The sequence below is a fragment of the Elephantulus edwardii genome, unplaced genomic scaffold, assembly GCF_000299155.1.
Source record: "Elephantulus edwardii isolate Elephantulus edwardi_28Jun2011 unplaced genomic scaffold, EleEdw1.0 scaffold00098, whole genome shotgun sequence".
Lineage (NCBI taxonomy): Eukaryota > Metazoa > Chordata > Mammalia > Macroscelidea > Macroscelididae > Elephantulus > Elephantulus edwardii.
In genome coordinates, this window is record NW_006399848.1 from 807,029 (window position 1) to 815,024 (window position 7,996).

At 40.4% G+C, this 7,996-nt stretch overlaps 1 protein-coding gene across 1 annotated transcript in view; it reads right to left on the reverse strand.

Annotated features, from left to right (window-relative positions):
- KIAA1324L (KIAA1324-like ortholog) overlaps positions 1-7,989 on the reverse strand; it is a 206,170-nt gene extending 198,181 nt beyond the window's left edge. The window contains exon 1 of the mRNA XM_006891439.1: positions 7,882-7,989. The gene's annotated coding sequence lies outside the window, so the exon portion shown is untranslated. The remainder of the gene's footprint in view (positions 1-7,881) is intronic.
- Positions 7,990-7,996: the final 7 nt, after the last annotated feature.

Genomic DNA, 7,996 nt, shown 5'->3' on the forward strand with positions numbered 1-7,996 from the left:
GTGTTTGAAATTCTGACCGTTTGGACAGTATCTGGGCACTTCACACTCTTGCAGTATCTGGTACATAAGGTCATAGAGAATATGTTTTGATATTAAAATTTAACATGTTATTTAGATTAAACAATAAGAAAAGAAAGCAAATTGTCCCTGGTATCTTCAGGGGGAAGAAAAAGGCAATGAAAATTTGACTGGTGTTTTCTGACAATAAAGAGTTATTCTAGGATCCGAGATACTGCTGAAGATGTACCACTCCATACCATGCTGTACTATTTCCATCCTTATGCTAAAATATGACACTTCAACAGATCTGTCAACTCTTATTTTTACATTGTAAATATTGATGGTGTGAATACTTGCTCACATTTCCCTAAAACATGAGAAATGTTTCTGAGCATAAGAACTAGAAATGGAAAATTCACCTCCACAGGCATAACAGACAAGATTAATTAAATTAACTGCTTAAAATCAGAGGCCGAGCCTCTGAAAGAGGCTTTCTCTCTTTTCTCATTACCTCCACGCTGTGGCATTTCTCCTATGATAACAATTATTTCTGTATCTCCTTTGTGGATTTCTCAGCTTCTGCCTCCCTTTAATGCTGGTGAAAGCGAAGTCCTACCTCTGACCTTCTTTATTCTTATTCCCTGGGTGGTATCATCCACTCTAGCAGTTTTCTTCTTCTGATTCCTTATTCTCAACATCATTTCGGATTGTATCAATGAGACACACCTGTCTACTCAACAACTCTACTCAATCCCTCCAGAATCAAACTTGTCTTTCTTCCTCACATTTTCCCTCATGAAAGTTAGACATACTAACTCCTAATTTAACAAGAAACCAATATTCCATTTCACCACCATTCATCAGCTCTATCTTCAAATATCACGTGCTTGTTGCCACCTTCACTGTCACCACTCATTAAGATTCTATCATCCTCTACCTGGTCTGTTACAACAGCCTCTTAACTGGCCTCATCCTCTTCTATTCTTCACCTTCCTAATGTAGCTTCCATATTGTTTCCAGACTGAAGGATATTTTATAACTCCCATCATCTAAATCCCTCTCACCACCACCCACCAAATTAATACCAACTTAAGAACAATGACGTTCCCTACGATGGACTGCTCTTGACTGCCTCTAAGGATCACTCCTTATAAGGTTCCTCATCTCATGCTGGACTCCTGTTATTTGTTAGATGCCAGAAAGTTGGCTATGACTCATGTTCTTGTTATGTGCCGTCAAGTCGCTTGCAACTCATAGCGACCTTATGTACAACAGCTCTAAACCCTGCTCTATCCCGTGTCAATCGCACTGCCTCTGACAAACCCATCCCAATTACCCCAGTCACTAAATCAATCCACCTCATGAGGGCCTTCCCCTCCTGCGCTGTCCCTCCACCCTCCCAAGCATGATGTCCCTCTTCAAGGACCTGTCCCTCCTTACAACATGTCCAAAGTATGTCAGACGAAGCCCCAGAACCCTTGCCTCCAAGGAGCAGCCTGGTTTCACCCTCTCCAGGACGAATGTTTGTTTTCTTGGCAGTCCAGGTTACATTCAATACTCTTCTCCAGCACCACAACTCATAGCAACCCTATTTATAACAGAAACAGACTGCCCAATCCTACCATCCTCACAATATTTGCTGTGCTTAAGCCCATTGTCGCTAGGGGCTTAAGTCACTATGTCAATCAATTTCATTAAGAGTCTTTCTTTTCTCCTGTTGACCTTCTACTTTTTTCCAAGCTTGATGGCTGTTTCCAAGGACTGGGCTCTCCTGACAACATGCTCAAAGTATGTGAGACACAGTGTCACCATTCTTGCTTCTAAGGAGCACTTCCCCAAACCCAATTTGTTCGTTCTTTAATCATCCTTCATATACTCAATATTCTCTATCAACATTTCAATTCAAAGGCATCAATCCTTCTTCAGTCTTCCTTATTCACCACCCAGCTTTCACATGTAGATGAAACAATGTTGGACTCTAGCTGTAACCAGTGCTAATGCATATCCCCCTTAATACATACACATCCATACACATTGTGGGTCTTTATTTCAAGCTGCATTATACACACAAAATAATCACACTAGTTCACACTCCTGTCTGAAACCTTGTTTGCTCAGCAAATTGCTCCTCACCTTTCACATCTCCCTCACTTCCTCTACTGAGTCTTTTCTGATCTTCCTCTGCCATTCTTCTCTAGGACACAAACTCAGTTTGTTTGTGTCACCAAACATGTATTTGTTAAAATATTTCTTATCCTTACCCAATTACAACATACCTTTTTATTTATCATTTCATATCATCTGATTTTTTTTTTTTGCCTAACGCATAGTATAAGCTTCATAAATGTTAGAGGAATACAAACAATTTGGGGGGGGGGGTGAGGGAAGAAAAGCCATCATTCAATAAAAGATTCTGAAAGGTCAGCAGAATTTAATTCTATTACATAAAATTTAAGAGCAGTGAACTAAGAATTAAGCTATGTCATGACTGAAATTACAAAACTTAAATAATGCCCACAAAATAAATTCACTTAGTCTTTTTGTACTTAGGTGTTTGGTGTTCTTTCTTTTTTCTCTACCGTGGATACTTTGTTCCAAGCCTGAATCATCTATTGGCCTTTATCTCTTTTCCTCTGGCAGCCCCATTTAGTTCTATAACTAAACAAGTAAAAAATTCCATTCCAGGGCTTGGGCAGGCCAATTCTAGGAAAGGCCTTGCTACAGGCACTTCCTAAAATATCAGTATGTGAGACCAATACTCAGTAACCAAATTTTCCACTTATATAGGGTTTTCCCCCCGTTAATGTTATTGCTGTGTACCACTGAGTTGAAATCCACTCAAAGCTGACCCTCCAGCAGTTTCCAGAGGCAGTAAATAGCAGAAGAGGAGACTGTCTGTATTTCTCCTGGGAAGCAGCTGGTGGATTTGAATTGTGTGCCTTCGGGTTGGCACTGCAACTCCTTACCACTAAGCCACCAAAGCTCCCTTTAACTTTTATTATTCTCATTTCATCCTCACAATAAAGGTCAGTAGGGCGGTTTAATACTAACATTTTACAAGTGAAAAATATACAAAGTAAAGAAAAAACCAGCAAACATTTACTCTTTATAAATTCCCCACACAAAAGCTGGAGGAACAGTTAATTCTGTGTCTAGCCCTCTTTTTTTCTTATTCTTTACACACCATTTACCAAAGTTACATCCTAGTCTTAAAAATTAGCCTGGTCCATCTGCTGACACACTGACTTTACTTTTATTTTTGTCCTCCCAAACAACTGCCTTCCTGTTTGTGCTTCTGCTGATGAGATCACCAGCTGAGGTTTAAAAAAAAAAAAATCCTAAAACCCCACTGTCTTCCAGTTGATTCAGACTAGAGTGACCCTATAGGACACAGCTGAATGTCCCTGTAGGGTTTCCAAAGCTGTAAATCTTTCAGAGGCAAACTGCCTCGTTTTTCTCCTAAGAAGCAGCTAGCTGGTGTGTTTGAAATTCTGACCGTTTGGACAGTATCTGGGCACTTCACACTCTCTCATATTATTTAGTTTGCCCAGACACACTTACTTAAACTGTCCTCGCTCATCTCCTTACCACCTGGTACAGTACCTTACATATAGTGTTCACCTCCTTGTTACTGGAAAAGCATAGAAAGTGGAAAACTAACAGGAGTGGATCAAGAACAATTACCTTACAACAAGAGAAGGAAATAAAATCCAGATTGGCAAAGAGATGGTTAAACAGTTGCTATATGTAAATTATATGACAGAGTACACAGAAAACCAAGGACTCAACAACAACAAAAAAAAAATCTGTTAGAGCTAGTAGAACAATTTAGTAGAGTGGCAGGATATAAAATCAATCTCAAAAAAAAAAATCAGTGGGATTCCTCTACAGTAACAAAGAGAACTCAAAAAAGGAAACCAAGAAAGCAATTCCATTTACAATAGCCAACCAACCACAAACTGAGAAACTTGGGAGTGAATCTATCTAGAGACACAAAAAGACCTGTACAAAGAAAACTACAGAACATTTCTGTGAGACACAATAAGAAACCTAAATAAATGGGGAAACGTGCCCTGTTCATGCAGAGGAAGACCCAATATTATGAAAATTACAATCCTACCAAAAGTAATCTACATGTTCAATGCAATCCCCATACAGATAACAAATTCATTTTTCAAGGAGATCAAAAGGGAAACTGTCAAGTTTCTGTGGACAGGAAAAAGACCCCGAATAAGCAAAATACTAAATACTTCTGAAAAGCAAAAATGCAGTGGGAGGCATAGCACTCCTGATCTCAAAACCTACTACACAGTGGTAATAACCAAAACAGCATGGTACTGGTACAATGACAGGCACAAAGATGAATGGAATAGCACTCAGAACCCAGAAATGGAACCAGCTATCTTTGGTCAACTGATATTTGACAAGGAAATAAAATCTATCAAATGGGGAATTGACAACCTCTTCAATAAAATGGTGTTGGCAAAACTGGACTGCTACCTGCAGAAAGCTGAAACAGGATCCACATCTCACACCATAATATAAAAATCAACTCAAGGTGGGTCAGAGACCTTGGACTAAAGTCCAAAACCATAAAGTTCATCAGGGACAAACTGAAATCAAGCTTAGATGACCTAGTCTATGGTATAAAGAGACTGCCAAATACAGCCAGAAATGTAGAATCTGGAGAGAATAAAATTGACAAATGGGACCTTCTAAAGATTAAATCCCTGTGTGCATCAAAAACGTTTTCCAGCAGAACGAAAAGAAAACATATTGGCTGGGGAAAAAAACTTCGACAATACCATTTCAGACAAGGGTCTCATAGCAAAACTTTACAGGTCTCCACAAGTAAAAAACTGATCACACAATTAATTACAAAATGTGCAAAAGACATGGAAAGAATTTTCACAAAGGAAGCAAAATCACTGGCAATAAGAGAGATGCAAATTAAAACCTCAATGAGATACCATCCGTCTCCAGCAGCTGTGGCTAAGTTTAACAGGATAGCAAGTAATAAATGTTGGAAAGGATATGGCGAGATAGGAACTATTATACACTGTTGTAAAATGGTACAACCACTCTGGAAGGCAGTTTGGAGTTTCCTCAGAAAGCTGAACACAGAATTTCCATATGACCCAGCTATTCCACTGCTTGGAATGTGTACCCTGAGGGAATGAGACCTGAGGCACAAAGACTTGTATAACAATATTCATAGCAGCATCATTTACCATCGCAAGAACATGGAAACAACCAAAAGGTCCAATTACAATTTAATGGATTGAGAAATTATGGTACATTCACACAATGGAAAACTACGCAGTAAGTAGGAGCAATGATTATGTAAATCATAACCTAACTTAAGAGGGACTAAAGAATTCACTTAAGCTAAATGAACTCAGTCCCATAAAGACAAATATTGTATAAGACCATTATTGTAGAAATAAATAACAAAACGTGTACGAGGATCTAAGGAGGTTTGGGGGGCTGCAGAGATGTGTGGATGGGTGGGAGGTAATTACGGGGTCTCACAGTTTGATGGGTGGGTGGAGTGGGGCAATGTATACTAACTTTGTAGGTAAACCAGTATGAAATTAAAAAGAAAAAAAATGAATTGCAAGAAATAAAACAAAAAAAAAAGAACAATTACTTTAACTATGCTTACAGAAATTGATTCCACATTACCCTATCTATCCATTTCTCAGAGAAAGGACTGAGGTGAAGAAAACGGGCTGCCTCATCCCTGCACCTAAAACGCCCTGTCCTTACAGCTTTCTCTTTAAAAACAATTATCAAAAAGAGGAACATGGTGAATGATCAATTCCATAAATAAGCCTAGCTGGTTAGACCAGATGCCAAGAGGAAGACTCAGTCCCTGAGAGGCTACTCTTCCTCTCCAACCTCCGAATGAACCTCCAACTCCCAGTCAATTGTCCTACAAGTGTTTTGTCAATTACCAGCAAGAATACAAATGGACCCATGAAATGTTTTGGAAACCTACAGTTTCTGAAATTACAGTTAGCTTGAAGCTGACTCCAAACCATTATCCTGTATGTTTCATTTATTCCCATTTTCAGAGGGGAAAATCAAACTTGAGACCACAAGGGATGAAGTCATATGCTATTTCCAAAACCAACACAATAAATAGCTGGGATTAAAAGAACACATCCTTCCTGAACTTCTATCTGTTGTCTCCTTGTTCAAAGTTTGTCTTAGAGACTGTGGACTATTACTTTGTTCTTTCTAAGTGTGCATGTATTCATATGTAAAAGGAGTCCAGTCTTAATAACCACCAGCACCACTGTTATTTCATCTCTTCTTTACTAAGAATCAACATTACAATAAGTGTAAGATGTTTCACTTATTGTTGTTGTTATGTGCCATCGAGTGGTTTGTGACTCATAACGACCCTATATACAAGAGCCCTAATTAGAAAAGAAATATACTTTGCATATTTGGGTAGCAGGTGGGGTTCCTGGGGAGGAAAGGTTTTAAAACTGTCCTATCACCGTTGCTCATTATTTACATAGCAAGGAAGCATCTTTATATGGAAACCTGGAAGAATGGGTTATTCCCAAATGATGAGTACAGTTGTAGAACATAGGTTAAATGATTAATTACACTAATAAACTCTGAAATTAAACATAGCTATTTGTTGAGATCCTGCCCTGATTTCCCCAAACACAACACTGCTATGTGTTCACAGACATGCCTTGGAGCTGTCTCCCTTTCAGTGAAGTCTGTCCAGGGCCTGTTACTCTAGGAAAGAAGATTAAAAAATAATAATAATAATAATAAATCACGCATAATGGCTGTAATGCAGAGATTCTATACTTGAAGGCTAAGAAAAATGCAAATCATAGTGACATACGCAAAAGAACAGGACCCCTTTTCCTTCCTAGAGGAATCACCCCGATTCCCAGAAATCCTCCTAAAAACAGTATCTGCTCCTCACATCCCCTCCAACATAATCACTCAAAGTAGGTCAGAAACGTTGCTTCCTTCCCCTCAATGGTTTTCATTAAGAGGATGTTCAGTCTGGAAAACTAAAGTGACAGATAAATACCCAAAACAAGAACCTTGTAAATTTTTTTAGCACACATCTTTTTTTTTTTTTAAACTCCAGTTCCCCTAAAAGCTAGAGAAAAAGAAGGGGGGGGGGAAGAAATCTCATCTCCCATATCCTTCTCGGCCGTAAATCAACAATAACCTCCAGCTCTAAAACACAGTGACAACACTTCAGCCAGGTGATAAAGCGCCTCCCAAAAGGACCATATTCACTCTGTCGTTTCTCATTTTCTAGATCACCAGCCCAGCCCGCCTCTTCCCTAAATACACTCTTTCCTTCCTAATGTATATCCATATTTGCCAGCGGGGTGCCAAGTGACACAAACACTGGTTTAGCAAATCCCCGGGGCCTTACGTGGAAGATGAATGTGGGAGAGCAAAAAGAAGGAGCCTGTAGAGACCACGGGGATTGGAGAAGGGGAGGTGAGGGGTAGGGGAAACCACTCTTGTGTCCAGAGCCCTCCCAAAAAGCTGTAGAGATGTACTCTAAATTCCACTGGTGAGGCTTCCCCCACCTCTCCCTAAACCCTAAGTCCTCAAACCTAGCACTCTGAAGAGGGCATCACAAAGTCCCTCAAAGCCCCCCAAAACACACAAGCCAACAACAACAAAAAAAAAAGCCTCAAAGGACAGTAAAAGCCACATGCCCTTCCATGCCCGGCCACCTGGGGCGGGTAACTTCACCCCCTTTAAAATAAACCAAAGCCCCAGTCCTCCGAGGCAGGCAAAGGGGTGGTGGCCACCGGAGGAAAATAAACACCAAGCCTCACCCTCACCCCACAAACTCCAGGTAAAGGACCAGGTGCTGCTCACCTCCTGGCAAGGAGGAAGTGGGCGGCCGGAGGAGGGCTGGTCCCTCGCCCAGGCCGCCTGGTAGCCCGCTAGCGCCCAGCAGCAGATCCAGGCGGGGCCCCAGGGCGGCGAGCGC